Genomic DNA, 18816 nt, shown 5'->3' with positions numbered 1-18816 from the left:
AGAAATAGGGAAAGATACTGTGCGGTCAGTATTAAAAACTAAAAATCCACGCAGATTATACAAAAATGAACTCAACACCGACTCACGGTGTGGAGGGGCAAATCTGCTTCCCAGAGCTTCCAGCTAGCCTGAATGTATCATAATGACAAGCTGGACAAAAGAAACATAACATGAACTGAGCAATTAAGTCCAAAGCAAATGGACAAAACAAGAACTAGCAAGAACTTAGCTTTTGCTGAAATGGACAGGCCATGAGAAATATCCTAGGAGAAAACTGAATCCAATCCTGAGACATTGACAGCTGGCATGACCTGAAGTCCAGAGCCACGTTAAATAGCAGAGTGAGCAGAGGCGATAAGTGAACACAGCTGCTAAAGCTAAACCCAAGAAGCCGCAGTTCCACTTGCAACCATCAGAGGGAACCCAAGGGCAGAACTCACAAAAGTGCTATTCACAACAGGTAGCTTCGATTGAGTTACCTCCTTACTGAGCAAAGATACCGGTAGCCAGAAGACCAGGGTTGTGAAGGACTTTACGTCTCACAGCAGAAACCGGCAGGACAGCTGGATTACAAGTCACCTGTCCACCATTGAAACCTGAGGACACAGTAGCGCATAGAGCCCGGGTCATGATAGAGACCCTGTAAAAAGGCTTGAGCTACCTGTCCTATGGTTATTGTCCTACCTGAAAGGAGGACAGAGAGAACCAGGAGGATTTTTTCAACAGACTGATCACACAGGTTGAAAGCTGGGCCCATCACCATGATCCTCAGACTAAAGTCCAGTTGATGCAATGGAATCATCATGACTTACTGCCTCCAAAGAAGGCACGTGCCCAACCCTCAGCAGGCAAGGTCATGCTCACAGTATTTTGAGACTAGCACAGAGTAATATTGATGGATTTCCTAGCAAAGGGTACCATGGTCACTAGGCATACTATGCTTCACTGCTGCGAAAATTGCGGAAGGCCATCAAAATCAAGAGACGTGGCATGCTTACCAAAGATGTCCACCTTCTGCAAGACAGTGTACCAGTTCACAACTGCCATGTTGCCCAAATGGAAGCATGCTCCTGTGGCTTTGAAATTCCCCCTTTTTCACCTGACCTCGCACCATCGGACTTCCACCTCTTTCCAACAATTAAGTTATTTTTGAAGGGCAAGCATTTTCCAGATGATGAGACTCTGTTTTCCAAAGTCACAATGTGGCCTATGGAGCAACCTGTCGACTTCTACAAGCGAGGTGTTTACAGTTGCTTAAAGAGATGGGAGAAGTGTTTGTCCCTAGGTGGCACCTATGTAGAGAAGAACTAATAACTGTGCCAAGTTTCATTTTGCTCAGTCCACAGGAAGTGGGTATGGGGAGATCTTTAATGGATGCCCTTCATAGTCCAGAGGTAACAAAGGCATCAGGAATCTGGTCCAGAGATAAAGAAGGTATCAGGAATTGGGCCCAGAGATAGTGAGAGCATCAGGAATCTGGTCCAGAGTTAGTGAGGGCATCAGGAATCTGGTCAATAGATGTCAAGGGCATCAGGAATCTGGTCCAGAGATGGTGAGGCAGAGGCGTAGCTAGGGTTTTGGTCCAGGGGGGGCGAAGCTTCTGAGTGGGCCCCTAACCAGGTAACCTTGATTACAACTCAATGACACCCCCTAATAGTAGAGGAGAACCTCAGCAGATGACCACGCTATTACTGAAGATAATCTCTATATAACGACCAACATGGATATTACCGCCATATGGCCAGTGGTAGATACAAGTTCTACAGAACATATAAGAGATCACAGCACAGTTACAGATGGTGACTTACCGTTGACGTTCTTTAAGATGGAATCGTCACTTTTCCCGTCTTTTCCATCTGGCCCAGACCGACATGACAACTTCTTCCGGCCAGGACTCAGCTGCAGAGAATACAACAAAGACACGTTTCACTTCTCACATTCCAGCCCCATCACCATCTACTCCCAACCTGCACAAACTCCTCATCCTGCTGATATCCCAATACTGAGCCGCTGCTGCCGTATGTGTCCCTATTACTGCACTTGATACCCCAATACTGAGCCGCTGCTGCTGTATGTGTCCCTATTACTGCACTTGATACCCCAATACTGAGCCGCTGCTGCCGTATGTGTCCCTATTACTGCACCTGATACCCCAATACTGAGCCGCTGTTGCCGTATGTGTCCCTCTTACTGCACTTGATACCCCAATACTGAGCCGCTGCTGCCGTATGTGTCCTTATTACTGCACCTGATACCCCAATACTGAGCCGCTGCTGCTGTATGTGTCCCTATCACTGCACCTGATACCCCAATACTGAGCCGCTGCTGCCGTATGTGTCCTTATTACTGCACCTGATACCCCAATACTGAGCCGCTGCTGCCGTATGTGTCCATATTACTGCACCTGATACCCCAATACTGAGCCGCTGCTGCCGTATGTGTCCCTATTACTGCACCTGATACCCCAATACTAAGCCCCTGCTGCCGTATGTGTCCATATTACTGCACCTGATACCCCAATACTGAGCCGCTGCTGCCGTATGTGTCCCTATTACTGCACCTGATACCCCAATACTGAGCCGCTGCTGCCGTATGTGTCCCTATTACTGCCCCTGATACCCCAATACTGAGCCGCTGCTGCCGTAATTGTCTCTATTACTGCCCCTGATACCCCAATGCTGAGCCGCTGCTGCCGTAATTGTCCCTATTACTGCCCCTGATACCCCAATACTGAGCCGCTGCTGCCGTATGTGTCCCTATTACTGCACCTGATACCCCAATGCTGAGCCGCTGCTGCCGTAACTGTCCCTATTACTGCCCCTGATACCCCAATACTGAGCCGCCGCTGCTGCCGTATGTGTCCCTATTACTCCACCTGATACCCCAATACTGAGCCTCTGCTGCCGTATGTGTCCCTATTACTGCACCTACTCTGTTGCTCTCTGTACCCTCTAAATTCTAAAGCACCCCTCTATAATAAAGTAATGCCGGGTGCAAGTGCCGTAGAAAACAGAGCCCACATTTTGCCCCCTAGAAAATAATAATGCCCTCTGTGTGCCCCTTTGATAGTCACAGTAACCTGAGTTCCCCTATTACAATAAGTGCCCACTTTACATTTAATAATGTCCTGAGTCTCCCCCTGTACAGCTCCCCTATACACAGTATAATGCCCCCTAACTGTGTAGTACCACCCACACAGTATACTGACCCGTTAGTAGCCTTCAAACTGTTTGATGGCTCCAACACTGTAATCCCCACACTGTATGATGGCCCCATAGATAACCTCCATATAGTATAATGTGCCAGATAGTCCTCAATATAGCACAAGGCAGCACCCCTATAGGCAGACCCTGTAGTATAAGGCATAAGGCAGCACCCCCCATAGGCAGGTCCGGTAGAATAAGGCAGCACCCCCCAAAGGCAGATCCTGTAGAATAAGGCAGCAGTCCCCCGCATAGGCAGATCCTGTAGAATAAGGCAGCACTCCCCCCCCATAGGCAGATCCTGTAGAATAAGGCAGCACTCCCCCCTTTAGGCAGATCCTGTATATAAGGCAGCACTCCCCCCCCCCATAGGCAGATCCTGTAGAATAAGGCAGCACTCCTCCGCATAGGCAGATCCTGTAGAATAAGGCAGCAGTCCCCCGCATAGGCAGATCCTGTAGAATAAGGCAGCACTCCCCCCCTATAGGCAGATACTGTAGAATAAGGCAGCACTCCCCCCATAGGCAGATCCTGTATATAAGGCAGCACTCCCTCCCTATAGGCAGATACTGTAGAATAAGGCAGCACTCCCCCTATAGGCAGATCCTGTATATAAGGCAGCACTCCCCCCTATAGGCAGATCCTGTATATAAGGCAGCACCCCCCCTAAAGGCAGATCCTGTATATAAGGCAGCACTCCCCCCCTATAGGCAGATCCTGTATATAAGGCAGCACTCCCCCCTATAGGTAGATCCTGTATATAAAGCAGCACTCCCCCCCTATAGGCAGATCCTGTATATAAGGCAGCACTCCCCCCCATAGGCAGATCCTGTTTATAAGGCAGAACCCCCCCTATAGGCAAATCCTGTATATAAGGCAGCACTCCCCCCTATAGGCAGATACTGTAGAATAAGGCAGCACTCCCTCCCATAGGCAGATCCTTTATATAAGGCAGCACTCCCTCCCTATAGGCAGATACTGTAGAATAAGGCAGCACTCCCCCCCTATAGGCAGATCCTGTATATAAGGCAGCACCCCCCTAAAGGCAGATCCTGTATATAAGGCAGCACTCCCCCCCCTATAGGCAGATCCTGTATATAAGGCAGCACTCCCCCCCTATAGGTAGATCCTGTATATAAGGCAGCACTCCCCCCCTATAGGCAGATCCTGTATATAAGGCAGCACTCCACCCCTATAGGCAGATCCTGTAGAATAAGGCAGCAGTCCCCCGCATAGGCAGATCCTGTAGAATAAGGCAGCACTCCCCCCCCCATAGGCAGATCCTGTAGAATAAGGCAGCACTCCCCCCTTTAGGCAGATCCTGTATATAAGGCAGCACTCCCCCCCCCCATAGGCAGATCCTGTAGAATAAGGCAGCACTCCTCCGCATAGGCAGATCCTGTAGAATAAGGCAGCAGTCCCCCGCATAGGCAGATCCTGTAGAATAAGGCAGCACTCCCCCCCTATAGGCAGATACTGTAGAATAAGGCAGCACTCCCCCCATAGGCAGATCCTGTATATAAGGCAGCACTCCCTCCCTATAGGCAGATACTGTAGAATAAGGCAGCACTCCCCCTATAGGCAGATCCTGTATATAAGGCAGCACTCCCCCCTATAGGCAGATCCTGTATATAAGGCAGCACCCCCCCTAAAGGCAGATCCTGTATATAAGGCAGCACTCCCCCCCTATAGGCAGATCCTGTATATAAGGCAGCACTCCCCCCTATAGGTAGATCCTGTATATAAAGCAGCACTCCCCCCCTATAGGCAGATCCTGTATATAAGGCAGCACTCCCCCCCATAGGCAGATCCTGTTTATAAGGCAGAACCCCCCCTATAGGCAAATCCTGTATATAAGGCAGCACTCCCCCCTATAGGCAGATACTGTAGAATAAGGCAGCACTCCCTCCCATAGGCAGATCCTTTATATAAGGCAGCACTCCCTCCCTATAGGCAGATACTGTAGAATAAGGCAGCACTCCCCCCCTATAGGCAGATCCTGTATATAAGGCAGCACCCCCCTAAAGGCAGATCCTGTATATAAGGCAGCACTCCCCCCCCTATAGGCAGATCCTGTATATAAGGCAGCACTCCCCCCCTATAGGTAGATCCTGTATATAAGGCAGCACTCCCCCCCCTATAGGCAGATCCTGTATATAAGGCAGCACTCCACCCCTATAGGCAGATACTGTAGATTAAGGCAGCACTCCCCCTCTATAGGTAGATCCTGTATATAAGGCAGCACTCCCCCCTATAGGCAGATCCTGTATATAAGGCAGCGCCCCCCCTATAGGCAAATCCTGTATATAAGGCAGCACTCCCCCCTATAGGCAGATACTGTAGAATAAGGCAGCCCCCCCCTCCCCCAGGCAGATCAAGCAGCCCCCCCCAGGCAGATCAAGCAGCCCCCCCAGGCAGATCAAGCAGCCCCCATATAAAACACAGTAAAGAAATACTCACCTCTCTTCCTCCTTGTTCCAGCGGCGCTCCCTGCTCCCGCTCATCTGACAGTGGGCGCTGGGCGGTGACGTCATTGCGCCCGCTGTCAGACGGTGTGGGGGATGATGGGAGGAGCGCAGCACTCCTTCCCTCATCACCGCGGTGAGCTGTATTGGCTAGATGCCGATACAGCTCACCGTGCAATGACAGGCGGGGGGCCCACTGCTGGCACCGGGCCCCCCCCCGCCTGCTCAGGGGCCCCATAGCGGCAGAGCAGGGGATCGATTCTCCCTGCTCTGCCGCAGAATGTAACTGCATGCAGTTACAGTAGCGTAACTCCGAGTGGGCCCCCTCAGAGCGCGGGGCCCGGGGCGATGGTCCCCTCTGCCCCCCCGGTAGCTACGCTACTGTGGTGAGGGCATCATGAATATGGTCTGGAGATGGTGAGGGCATCAGGAATCTGGTCCAGAGATAGTGAGGGCATCAGGATTATGTTGTAGACATGTGAGAATGTAAGGAGGTTGCTTTCCCTGCTCCTTGCCTGGAACCACATAGACAGCTGGGTTGTTGGGGGGGAAGACTTTCTGCCCTGGACAGAGGTGACCAGGTGACTGCTGGGAAGAGAGAGGGGTGTGGTCAGAAAAGAGCGGGAGAGCAGAGAGAAGGCAGCGCGCCAAAGAGAGGGCAGGCTGCAGCGCCGTGCTCCCCGAAAGATAGTGCTCCCCGTGAGGGCACTGAGACTGAGATACCCACCAGAGTGAAGGCTGGATGTGAGGGTGTAGACTCGGAAGCCTCCTGAATCAGAGACAGTGACTCAGGTGCAGCCCTGGTGACCGCAGTGACAAGCAAAGATCCCTGAGTGTGATAAGTAACTGCCCAGTGTGTGTGTGTGACAGTGTTACTACAGAGAGACTGTCAGCCTGGTGCACAGAGGCTCCTGCAGCAGTGAGGGAGACTGTGCTATTTCCTGGTTCCAGTTTCACTTTGAGAAGAACATACTGCAAAAGTTTAACCCCGGAGTCTCCAGTTCTCAGAAGACAGGAAAGACTTCAGACTCTTCAAGTGCTGCTGGTGAATACCCACATTGGAATAAGGACCCTTCAGTCAGGACCTCCCTGGACTGATAAGTTACAAGAACACTCGTTAACCCTTCCGTTTCCGTTTAACTGTTTACTGTTTGATTTACCTCTATTAACCCCCTGTTTACTCCCTGCGAGGAGAATCTTACTCCTGTTAATAAATTCCCCTCAACAGTTGGTCTGTCTGTTCCGTGGTGACATACGCAACCCTGCACTCTATTACACTTGGCGTAGTCGGCAGGATGTCAAACGGTAGCGCGGAAGGGGCAGACCAAGCAGTTGAGGGAAGCCCCAGGTCTAGCATCTCCCTGGGAGCCATGATAGTTAACCTGCCAAAATTTTCAGGGAACTATGTCATGTTGTGGGGTTGGACGGAGCGCATCCGAGGGATGATGCGGATGCATCCTATGACACCGGCTCTGCAGGCGGAAATAGCTGTGATGGCCCTAGAGGGGGATGTGTTATGGTCTGGTGATTTAGGAGCAACATGGGACGAGCTCTGGAGGAGGTGGTACCTGTACTGACCGCAGTTCCTGAACCTAACACAACACTAGAAGTAGCCGTGAGATGTTCCTATCGCTCCCTAGACACCGCGTCACAGTTGGAGATCTAACTACCCCTAAAGAGGAAACAGGAATGCTATCTTGCCTCAGAGAAAATCCCCAAAGGATAGGTAGCCCCCCACAAATATTGACTGTGAGTGGAGAGGGAAATTACATACTCAGAATGAAAACAGGATTTAGCAAAGGAGGCCACTTCTAAATAGATAGATAGAACAGGATAGGATACTGTGCGGTCAGTATAAAAACTAGAAAAATCCACCACAGAGTTTACAAAATCTCCACACCTGACTAACGGTGTGGAGGGCAAATCTGCTTCCCCAGAGCTTCCAGCTTCACTGAATACATACATACTGACAAGCTGGACAAGGAAAAACATGGGCTGAGCAGAACAATTAAGTCCACAACAAGTGGACAACAAAAGAACAAGCAAGGACTTATCTTGGCTGAACTGGACAGAATATCAGGGAAATCCGAGGAGAGCTGTGACTCCAACCTGGAAACATTGACAACTGGCCCAGACTGAAGGGCAGAGCCAGGCTAAATAGCCGAGCAGCAAAGAAAATCAGTGGAAGCAGCTGCTACTGAGAAATCCAAGGAGCAGCCGTTCTACTTAAAACCACCGGGGGAGCCCAAGAGCAGAACTCACAAAAGTGCGATTTACAACCACCGGGGGGAGCCCAAGAACGGAATTCACAACAGGGATGCACGGGACTCTGTTATGCTCAGGCCCCTCCAGGCGAGAAATACCCTGGACAAAGTATTACGTATACTTGAGGAAACACATGGGGACCCCACTGACGTAGGGGAGCTGCGCATGCGACTGTTCCGCCGGGTACAAAGAGAGGGGGAGACCGTGACGCAATATATGAACGCACTGCAGGAGCTTCATACTGCCATTATACGGAAGGACGGCATAGGTGTGGGGTCAATTGATGTTGTACTGCGAGACCAACTGGTGACAGGCTTGCGAGATGTGTTAGTGAAACAGGCCCTGCGAGAGCGCATGCACGTAAAGCTAGATGACTTTCTCTGAGGTCGGGAGTGAGGCACGCGCGCACGAGCAAGAGCAAGGGGTGGTAGTGCCAGTGGGAAAGGTATGGAGCGGGGAGGTAACAGCCCCTCAATGGGTAGAAGACTTGAAGAAGGAGGTTAAGCGAGTCCGTGAGGAGGTGGCTGAATATAAGAAGATCCCTGCTGCAGAGTACAGCCCTCCGGTGCGAAAAAGAGAGACCACCCCCCAAAGTGAGACTAGTGCTGCTCGGAGAAGAAGACTGCCTAGATGCTACAACTGCGGAGCACCCAGTCAAAATGAAGAGGAGGCGATGTGAACCCGAGATTCCCAGTTGAAGATAAGAAGAATCTGGGAAGAGATTGAAAGTCTGGGGAAAGCCCTGACTGCCGTTTTGGGGACCAACGGCATACCCCGAGGTAACGTGCGGAAGCCGCCAGAATGAGATAGAGGAGAGGTGCGTAGCATGAAGAAGGCTTCAGTGGTGGCCCCAGAGTGTAACTCTGTATCCTGGAGAGAAGAGCAACCGCAGATGAGAGATGTCCCTCGCCGAAGTTGACGATCGAGACTGAAGTGCCCTCCAGACAGACGCAGACGTGAATGCTGGTCATGCAGAAAGGTGGGACACATGTCCAGAAATTGCCCTACCCGAGAAGAGCGGTGGCAGAGATCGGCTCACCACTCTGAGGGTCCTGCTAACTGGAGGGAACGTCGCCCCTGGAGAGAATGGTACGGCAGGAAGAGCAGAGTTCCACCTAAGGCAAGACAGTACCACAATGTCGGACGCCAAGGAGAGGTGGAGAAGGTGTCAAGCATCTCTGGTGGAATGCCTGCGCAGTCCCAACACGTAAAGGCAAGCCTGGTGGATCTACAGCCTGGGTCTGAAGGTTTTGTTGGTGAGACGCAGCCCGGAGGAAAGAAGGTGACGTTCCCTCGAGAAGACCACCGAAGTGCTTTACTACCTTGCCCAGCACGAGTTCCTGAAGAAGGAGAGAAAGTGCCAAGTGTTCCTGCGACACTCGTTTTCAAGGTCCGAGCCGATGAGATGGAGGAACCACTGATGTCATCCCCTGAGGTGAAGAAAGTGCTGGCTGTCAGCTCACCAGTTCCTGATCAGACAGGGGTAATGGAACAGTTGTGTGAGACAGGGCGTGTGGCTGAGAAGCCCTGGGAAGTGATGCCCGCAGAGCCCGGCGCAGATGACAAAGAGTCCGGCCTGCATGGTCTTATTTCATCTGACTCAAGCTTCGACGAGAATGCTCCTGTCAAAGAGAGGGGGAGCTATGGAGAAAAATTACCTGTACTAAGCCCCCAGACTGAGGAACCCGAGCAAGAAGCCCCTACGCAAACACCTGCTACCGGCAAGGCTAAGAAGAAGAAGAAAAAGAAGAAGAGGACAGCAGTTGTTGATGAAGCAGAGAAAGCATATCTCAACCTGACTGATGAACAGCTCCTAGTTTGGGAGTATGTGCAGGAAGAAAGGCAGAAGGAGATGCAAGGATTGCCAGTATCTGACTCCCCTCAAAAGAACAAAGAGAAGCACGAAGAGACCTCGCCCGTGGAATGGCGAGCTTTAAGAGAGGGAGAATGTAAGGAGGTTGCTTTCCCTGCTCCTTGCCTGGTACCACATAGTCAGACAGCTGGGTTGTTGGGGGGATGACTTTCTGCCCTGGACAGAGGTGACCAGGTGACTGCTGGGAAGAGAGAAGGGTGTGGTCAGAAAAGAGCAGGAGAGCAGAGAGAAGGCAGGGCGCCAAAGAGAGGGCAGGCTGCAGCGCTGTGCTCCCCAAAAGATAGTGCTCCCCGTGAGGGCACTGAGACTGAGATACCCACCTTAGTAAGGCTGGATGTGAGGGTGTAGACTCGGAAGCCTCCTGAATCAGAGACAGTGACTCAGGTGCAGCCCTGGTGACCGCAGTGACAAGCAAAGATCCCTGAGTGTGATAAGTAACTGCCCAGTGTGTGTGTGTGACAGCGTTACTACAGAGAGACTGTCAGCCTGGTGCACAGAGGCTCCTGCAGCAGTGACGGAGACTGGGCTATTTCCTGGTTCCAGTTTCACTTTGAGAAGAACAGACTGCAAAAGTTTAACCCCGGAGCCTCCAGTTCTCAGAAGACAGAAAATACTTCAGACTCTTCAAGTGCTGCTGGTGATTGTACCCACATTGGAATAAGGACCCTTCAGTCAGGACCTCCCTGGACTGATAAGTTACAAGAACACTCGTTAACCCTTCCGTTTCCGTTTAACTGTTTACTGTTTGATTTACCTCTATTAACCCCTTGTTTACTCCCTGCGAGGAGAATCTTACTCCTGTTAATAAATTCCCCTCAACAGTTGGTCTGTCTGTTCCGTGGTGACATACGCAACCCTGCACTCTATTACAAGTGCATCAGGAATCTGGTCTAGAGATGGTGAGAGCATCAGGAATTTGGTGCAGATATAACAAGGGTATCAGAGAATCTGATCCAGAGATGATTAAGGTTTCAGGAATCTGTTCCAGAGATAATGAGGAGATCAGAAATCTGGTCAATAGCTATCGAGGGCATCAGGAATCTGGTCCAGAAATTGTCAGGGCATCAGGAATCTGTTCTAAAGATGGCGACGGCATTAGAACTGTGTTCCAGATATAGCAAGGATATCAAATATCCAAACTTGCATCAGTTCAGGCACAGTAAGACTATCACACTGGTTATCTAAACTAAGTAGAGATTTACTCTTTGAGCTCAATCAATTTTTTTTCATGACTTTATTACAGCAGGTTTCTGTTGTTTTGTAATTTTTTATACACATATAGAGTGTGGCACATATGTGCCATTCTTGAGAAATTGTGTTATGCCGTGCCTTAGGAAAACGCTTACATTGTCTTGAAAGCTTGCTTTGTAAAAGCGAATGTTTTATTTTTGTTAGACAAGGTTACTATTTTGTTTTTCATAGGCCGCATTAACATGTCGTGACCGCAGTGCATACTCTTTTTGGCAATGTCACGCTGCCTTGCTGCGATTTTCAAAAATCTCTGCAAAATGAAGCAGTTTTACCGGTGTAACAGGCCAAAGTAACCCCGTCCCAGATTAACCCCGGGTATAATTTGGCCTAGGCCAGAGTATACCCCGGGGTATAAACTGGCCTAGGCCAAACTATACCCAGGCATAAAATGGCCTAGGCCAAACTATACCCCGGGGTGTAAAATAGCCTAGGCCAAACTATACCCCTCCAGGCCACATTATACCCCCCAGGGTTAAAGTGGCCTAGGCTACATTTAACCCTGGGTATATTTTGGCCTAGGCCAAACTATACCTAAGGATGTAAAACAGCCTAGGCCAAACTATAACAGGCCACACTATACCCTCAGGCCAGACTATAGCCTTTTACTGGTTGCTATGGGATTTTACATGGCCACTTTATCCTAGCAACGCCCTGGATACGGTTGGAAAAGGGGTTTATCTACCTTGGGGGCACCCTCACAGCACTGCGGGGAAGCCGGGGAACCCTTTTACTGGTTGCTATGGGATTTTACATGACCAATTTATCCTAGCAACGCCTTGTATACGCTTGGAAAAGGGGTTAATCTACCTTGGAGGACACCCTCACAGCACTGCGGGGTGGGTGGGGATCCCTTTTACTGGTTGCTATGGGATTTTACATGGCCACTTTATCCTAGCAACGCCCTGGATACGGTTGGAAAAGGGGTTTATCTACCTTGGGGGCACCCTCACAGCACTGCGGGGAAGCCGGGGAACCCTTTTACTGGTTGCTATGGGATTTTACATGACCAATTTATCCTAGCAACGCCTTGTATACGCTTGGAAAAGGGGTTAATCTACCTTGGAGGACACCCTCACAGCACTGCGGGGTGGGTGGGGATCCCTTTTACTGGTTGCTATGGGATTTTACATGGCCACTTTATCCTAGCAACGCCCTGGATACGGTTGGAAAAGGGGTTTATCTACCTTGGGGGCACCCTCACAGCACTGCGGGGAAGCCGGGGAACCCTTTTACTGGTTGCTATGGGATTTTACATGACCAATTTATCCTAGCAACGCCTTGTATACGCTTGGAAAAGGGGTTAATCTACCTTGGAGGACACCCTCACAGCACTGCGGGGTGGGTGGGGATCCCTTTTACTGGTTGCTATGGGATTTTACATGGCCACTTTATCCTAGCAACGCCCTGGATACGGTTGGAAAAGGGGTTTATCTACCTTGGGGGCACCCTCACAGCACTGCGGGGAAGCCGGGGAACCCTTTTACTGGTTGCTATGGGATTTTACATGACCACTTTATCCTAGCAACGCCTTGTATACGCTTGGAAAAGGGGTTAATCTACCTTGGAGGACACCCTCACAGCACTGCGGGGTGGGTGGGGATCCCTTTTACTGGTTGCTATGGGATTTTACATGGCCACTTTATCCTAGCAACGCCCTGGATACGGTTGGAAAAGGGGTTTATCTACCTTGGGGGCACCCTCACAGCACTGCGGGGAAGCCGGGGAACCCTTTTACTGGTTGCTATGGGATTTTACATGGCCACTTTATCCTAGCAACGCCTTGGATACGCTTGGAAAAGGGGCTTATCTACCTTGGGGGCACTGTCGCAGCATTGCATGGAGGCTGGGGAACTCTTTTCCTGGTTGCTAAGCGATTTCAAATGATCAATCTAAGGTACTTACACCATGTAAAACCCTATAGCAAGCAGGGTGCCCCCAAGGTAGATAAACCCCTTTTCCAAGCATATACAAGGCATTGCTAGGATAAAGTGGTCATGTAAAATCCCATAGCAACCAGTAAAAGGGTTCCTCGGTGTAACAGGCCAAAGTAACCCTGTCCCAGATTAACCCCGGGTATAATTTGGTCTATGCCAGAGTATACCCGGGCATAAACTGGCCTAGGCCAAACTATACCCCGGGGTGTAAAATAGCCTAGGCCAAACTATACCCCTCCAAGCCAGATTATGTAACTAATCTGGGGTTAAAGTTGCCTAGCCCAATTTATACCTCTCAGCTCATATTATACCCCAATGAAATCATTTGCATTGAGTGATATACACAAGAATTACTTAATGCTTCAACATTTTATTGAGAAACCAAACTGACAATTCTTAAAGAGTACCTCCCACTATACAAAACTTTTGCCCATGGCAAAAGTAGTTGTAAAGGGGGGTATTTGTAATGCATATGCATTACAAATACCCCCCCATTTTATAGTTACCTTAGGGGGGCTGCCCGATTACCCCCCCTCGCTAACCGCCGCTGCCCGTCTCCTGGTAGACGGGGTCCCCCTCCTGCCGCTAGGTGGCGCTGCCTCTCCATGCGCCGACGTCACAGCCAGGCGCCATAGAGGAGAGCGGCACCTGGCTAGTGCCGTTGGAGCTTGTAGAAGCAGAGCCAGCACCACCTAGCGGTGGGAGGGGGGGCAATAATTTCTCATTAGCTATAAGTCACTTATCATGCAATGCAATTATCTGGGGCAACAAATCGCCCAACAGTCATTCTGTGTATTATGACATTTAGTCTAGCATGTCCTTGCTACCAAATTAACGTTTAAAGCTAAACACTGATAACAACATTGAAATGATCGTGCTTATTTTCAAGATACAGTGCATGTTCAGTTGTTGACTGCAGATTGAAGCTTGCAGGATATGTCAACCAATCCATGGAGTCACCGACGTTTGTGTAGATTATTATGTCGCAACTCAACAGATTCGCCGTGGTCATGATCTCTGCATCAGTTGCCCAGACTCCATCACGAGAGATTCCAGAGATGTTCACATATTCATTCACATTTTGGTTCAAGTAGTCCTGTAGTTTTTTTGTCAAGTCAGTTTTCATATGGTGGATGACTTTATCTCTGAGAAGGGAATGGTTGTCCTCTGTTCCTGTCAAGATGTAGCTGATGGCCCGGAAGAAGCAGTTTCCATCACCTTTGGTTTTATATGTACGCCGTGGTTGTTCAAGGTCTCGTCTGCATCCACAGTATACAACCTTACTAAACGTAAGGCCAAGAGTGGTGCTAAGATACTTCCTTCTTGAACTTGGTAGTAGGTTGAAAGCCTTAGTTTGCTTATTTTTCTGTGTGGCAGAGTCACTGGAATAATCATCATCGGATGGTGGAGAAGCCTCTTTATCCTGGTAAATCTTTAGGTTGCTGGTGTGGTATGTGTTGCTTAATATCTTGCCAGTTTTGTTGTTCTTAAGTTTTACTCGTCCCTTGGTCAAGGATTCCACAACTAAATAAGGTCCAATCCAGCGTGGTTCCATCTTTGAACCTATGCGTTGAATACGGCGCTGATTCTTGATATAAACTATGGTACCAGCAGTGATTTCTTTGTTGCTTTTGTGTCGGCGATCAAAGGCACACTTCTGGTGTTCTTGAGCAGAGTGGATGTTGGTACTGACGTCTGAGTGCAGCTTTTTAAGAATGCTTGACAGTGTATTTAGCACATCAGGGGTGGCATGATCTGAAATGGGCATGGGATCCACCGTATCATCTTTTGAGGGATTAAGGTCCATGGGAAGCTTGGCCTTCCGTCCATACATGACCTCAAATGGAGTAACCTTGGTTGAAGCATGCACAGATGTGTGATAGGCAAACAGAACACCAGGGATGAATTGATCCCAGTTGTTTCCTTGGTCATTGACAAGCTTACTAAGAGCTTCTTTAAGTGTCCGATTATCACGTTCCCGCTGGCCATTTGTTTGTGGGTGGTATGCAGATGAAATACGGTGATCTGTTTGAAAATGTTCCATCAGGTTGTCAATGATCGAGTTTACAAACTCTCGTCCCTGGTCGCTAATCAGAGTCTCCATACAGCCAAGGCGACAGATAACGGAGTACAAAAAATTTGCCACTGACTTGGCACTCTTATCTGGGACAGCTGTTGCTTCAGTCCATTTGGAGAAATGATCAGTGGCAGCAACTATATATTTGTTGCCATTTGATGTTTCCTGAAGAGGGCCAATCATATCAATCCCAACTAAGCTCCATACTTTTCCAGGCACTGATATACTGTTGAGTGGTGGAGCTTCCTTTGTGATTTTGGGATTTATAACAAAACATTTTTGACAGGCTTTCACATACTGGTGAACGTCATTTTTCATTCCCTTCCAGTAAAACCGGTCAGAGATTTTGGCTAAAGTTTTATCTCTGCCAAAATGGCCCCCAGATATTGGGTTGTCATGACAGGCCTTCAGGATATTTAGCAGTCGACTTTTAGTAAGAACCTCCTTTTCCCTATGATAAACAATTCCTCCTTGGGCTCGATATGGCTTTGCTGTTTGTCTAAACTGGGACTTGGCATTTGCACGTTTCTCAGGAGGTAGATCGTAGGTATACTGAGGGTACCTTTGTTCTGTTGCAGTGTAGAATCTCAAAAGCTGGTCATACAATTGATCTTCCATGGTTGTCAAAATTGGAAAAGATTTGGTGTCATAGAGAGCAGAGAGGTGTCATAGAGAACATACAAAACAAGTTATCATTAACTATGCACTGACAGGACAGCGCCATCTACTGTCAGTTCAGATCTGCACACTTTTCAACAAATAAGCAATAGGGTGAGAAAAACAGTGAAGTGATAACATTATGGCCTAGAGAAATACTATAAAAACTATTTTATACCCCCTGGTATAAAGTTTATCCCCCGGGGGTATACTATGGCCTAAGTCAGCTTTTGAATTTTTGTGCTGTTTCCTTCCTCAGTAAAAGGGTTCCCCGGCTTCCCCGCAGTGCTGCGAGGGTGCCCCCATGGTAGATAAACCCATTTTTTAAGCGTATCCAAGGCGTTGCTAGGATAGAATGGCCATGTAAAATCCCATAGCAACCAGTAAAAGGGTTCCCCACCCACCCCGCAGTGCTGTGAGGGTGCCCCCAAGGTAGATTAACCCCTTTTCCAAGCGTATACAAGGCGTTGCTAGGATAAATTGGTCATGTAAAATCCCATAGCAACCAGTAAAAGGGTTCCCCGGCTTCCCCACAGTGCTGCAAGGGTGCCCCCAAGGTAGATAAACCCCTTTTCCAAGCGTATACAAGCCGTTGCTAGGATAAAGTGGTCATGTAAAATCCCATAGCAACCACCTAAGGGGTTAACCACCTATCCTTAAGTGCTGCGAGAGTGCCCCCAAGGTAGATAAACCCCTTTTTCAAGCGTATTCAAGGCGTTGCTAGGATAGAGTGATCATGTAAAATCCCATAGCAACCAGTAAAAGGTTTCCCCACCCACCCGCAGTGCTGCAATGGTGCCCCCAAGATAGATAAACCCCTTTTCCAAGCGTATCCAAGGTGTTGCTAGGATAGAGTGATCATGCTATATCCCATAGCAACCAGTAAAGGGGTTCCCCACCCACCCCTCAGTGCTCGTCAGTGCCCCCTAGGTATACAAAGCCCTTTTCCAAGCATATCCAAGGCGCCAAGACAACGAGCTGGCACGAGCAGGGCTGAAGATTTCATGTCACATGTGACTATAGGGAGGGGGTGGGGCTTAGAAAGGGAGATCCCTGGCGTCACCAGAGGTGGAGGAGCTTGAAAAGGAGCAGTGCCCGATGGGAGGGGGAGCTGTGACCTAGAAGAATGAGCAGCTTTCCCTCAGCTTACCCTGGGGGGTATAATCTGGCCTGGAGGGGTATACTTTGGCCTAGGCTATTTTATACCCCGGGGTATAGTTTGGCCTAGGCCAAAGTATACCCGGGGTATAATCTAGCCTAGGCCACTTTAACCCCGGGTATAGTCTGGCCTGGGGGTATAATCTGGCCTGTTACACCGGGATTCGATGTATGAATGCAGCCGCACTGACAGCAATCAGCACCACACTCGGATTGGAGCCAATTATCACTTATGGACTCTAAACTCTGAAGAGGAGGTTCCCTCCTTCCCTGTGTACACAGAGGAGCTACTGTACTTTCCTATCCACCTACTGCCATTACCCAGGCAGGCGTTACTTATTAGCAGTTATTACAGTTCTTCCTGCACACAAGGTTCACAATAAGTTCGAAACTGAAACGTTAGCAAAATAAAAAGTCTCTTTGTAAACTGATATCCAGTAGATAGAAAAGATGGCGATTGGGAGCCCTCAGGAGATGGAATCAGGAACTAAACGTTTCTAATGTTTTTGGATATTTCATTGCCCTTAAACGTAAAAGCAGATGGGTCTCACGTTCCCAAGTGGAGAGCAGCTCGGGATACAGGAGCGCACAAAGCGGTATGTGTGCTCCTGCCTCCTCGGCTGTGCACCTCTAGGGCAAGGTTTTGCGCGAACTGTGAGGGGTCTCGAGAGCCAGACCCAACAAATCTGGCAATTTCAAGGGCAATGAAATATTCCAAAACATTTACTTTTTCTTTAAGACCTTCTAATGGTTGACTGAAAAGATTTACTGCACAGGACTGAAATTATTACACACATCGGTGGGGTGCAGAGTCAGGCTCCCCACAATCTGACATTAATGGCCTGTCTTAATGAGAGCCATGCTTTCCAACTCTCTCCAAATGTCTGGGAGGTGCCCAGATAAGGAACATACCTCCTAGATATCCCAGAGCAGTGGGCACATCTGGAAGCCAGTGGTTCTACAAGAGTCCCTGTGCGCTCTTGGTGTGATCTATCATTAGACGGAGCCCTAATGTCCATCATGTAGTCAGGAGCGGAGAACAAGGAGTGAAGGGAGGAGGAACAGGTGTCAAAGATGTAGTCTCAAAAGGGGCAAAGGTATTTGACTAAATCTTCCCACAAGCATCTACCTTCCAGGCAGGTAAGTGTAAAAGTTCTAAATTATGAGGATAGGCCATCGACTTTAGTGAGGAGTGGCTACAAGAGAGTCCCAGGAGGACCCAGGACTCATGCTGCCTATATATTACCTACATAATTAGGGGAAGACTTTGTATTTGTATTTGCATGCAGGCAAACAGGACAGACAGGAATGTACAGTGAATGTTATGTTATGACTTTCCCTCTCGCAGAGAACTTAGCAGGACGCCATTATACTTCACATACAGCTGCCAGGAGATTGGTGTGGCCACCTAGTGTTCATTTTGAGCAAAAATGTATAAAATAAAAAAGGTTACTACTGCCCCCTGGTGACAGCTGTTCAGATAGTCTTCGCATGCTTAGTGGTCCGCTAAAAGGGAATGTGTTGCAATTTTGGATTTTTGCATCAATAATTATTATTTAATCCTTTATTTTAAGAATAATATTTTTTCTGCAGCCGCTGGGGGATGCCATTTTTATTTGCTTGTGTGTGTCTGAGCACAATGCTTACACACCACAAATACAGCAGTGCCAGGCCATAGGAGATGCCGTTGGTGTACGACTGCATCTCCTAAACTGTGGGTGCCTTGGCTGTGAATTAGGCATGCTCCATGGGCTGTCTAGTTCACAGCTGGTATGCAGTCATGTATCTAAGCCATCGTGGAGGCATCCTCATATTTTGTTGGGCTTGCGACTGTAATAAGAAATCGGAACTATACAAGTAGGAATCCGAATAGCTTACATCTTTGCCCTTATTCTTTTTATATGTTTGACCTCCTGTGTTCCCTTTGATATTG

This window comes from Ranitomeya variabilis, chromosome 5 (genome assembly GCF_051348905.1).
Source record: "Ranitomeya variabilis isolate aRanVar5 chromosome 5, aRanVar5.hap1, whole genome shotgun sequence".
Taxonomy (NCBI): Eukaryota; Metazoa; Chordata; class Amphibia; order Anura; family Dendrobatidae; genus Ranitomeya; species Ranitomeya variabilis.
Note: the sequence above shows the minus strand (reverse complement) of the source record.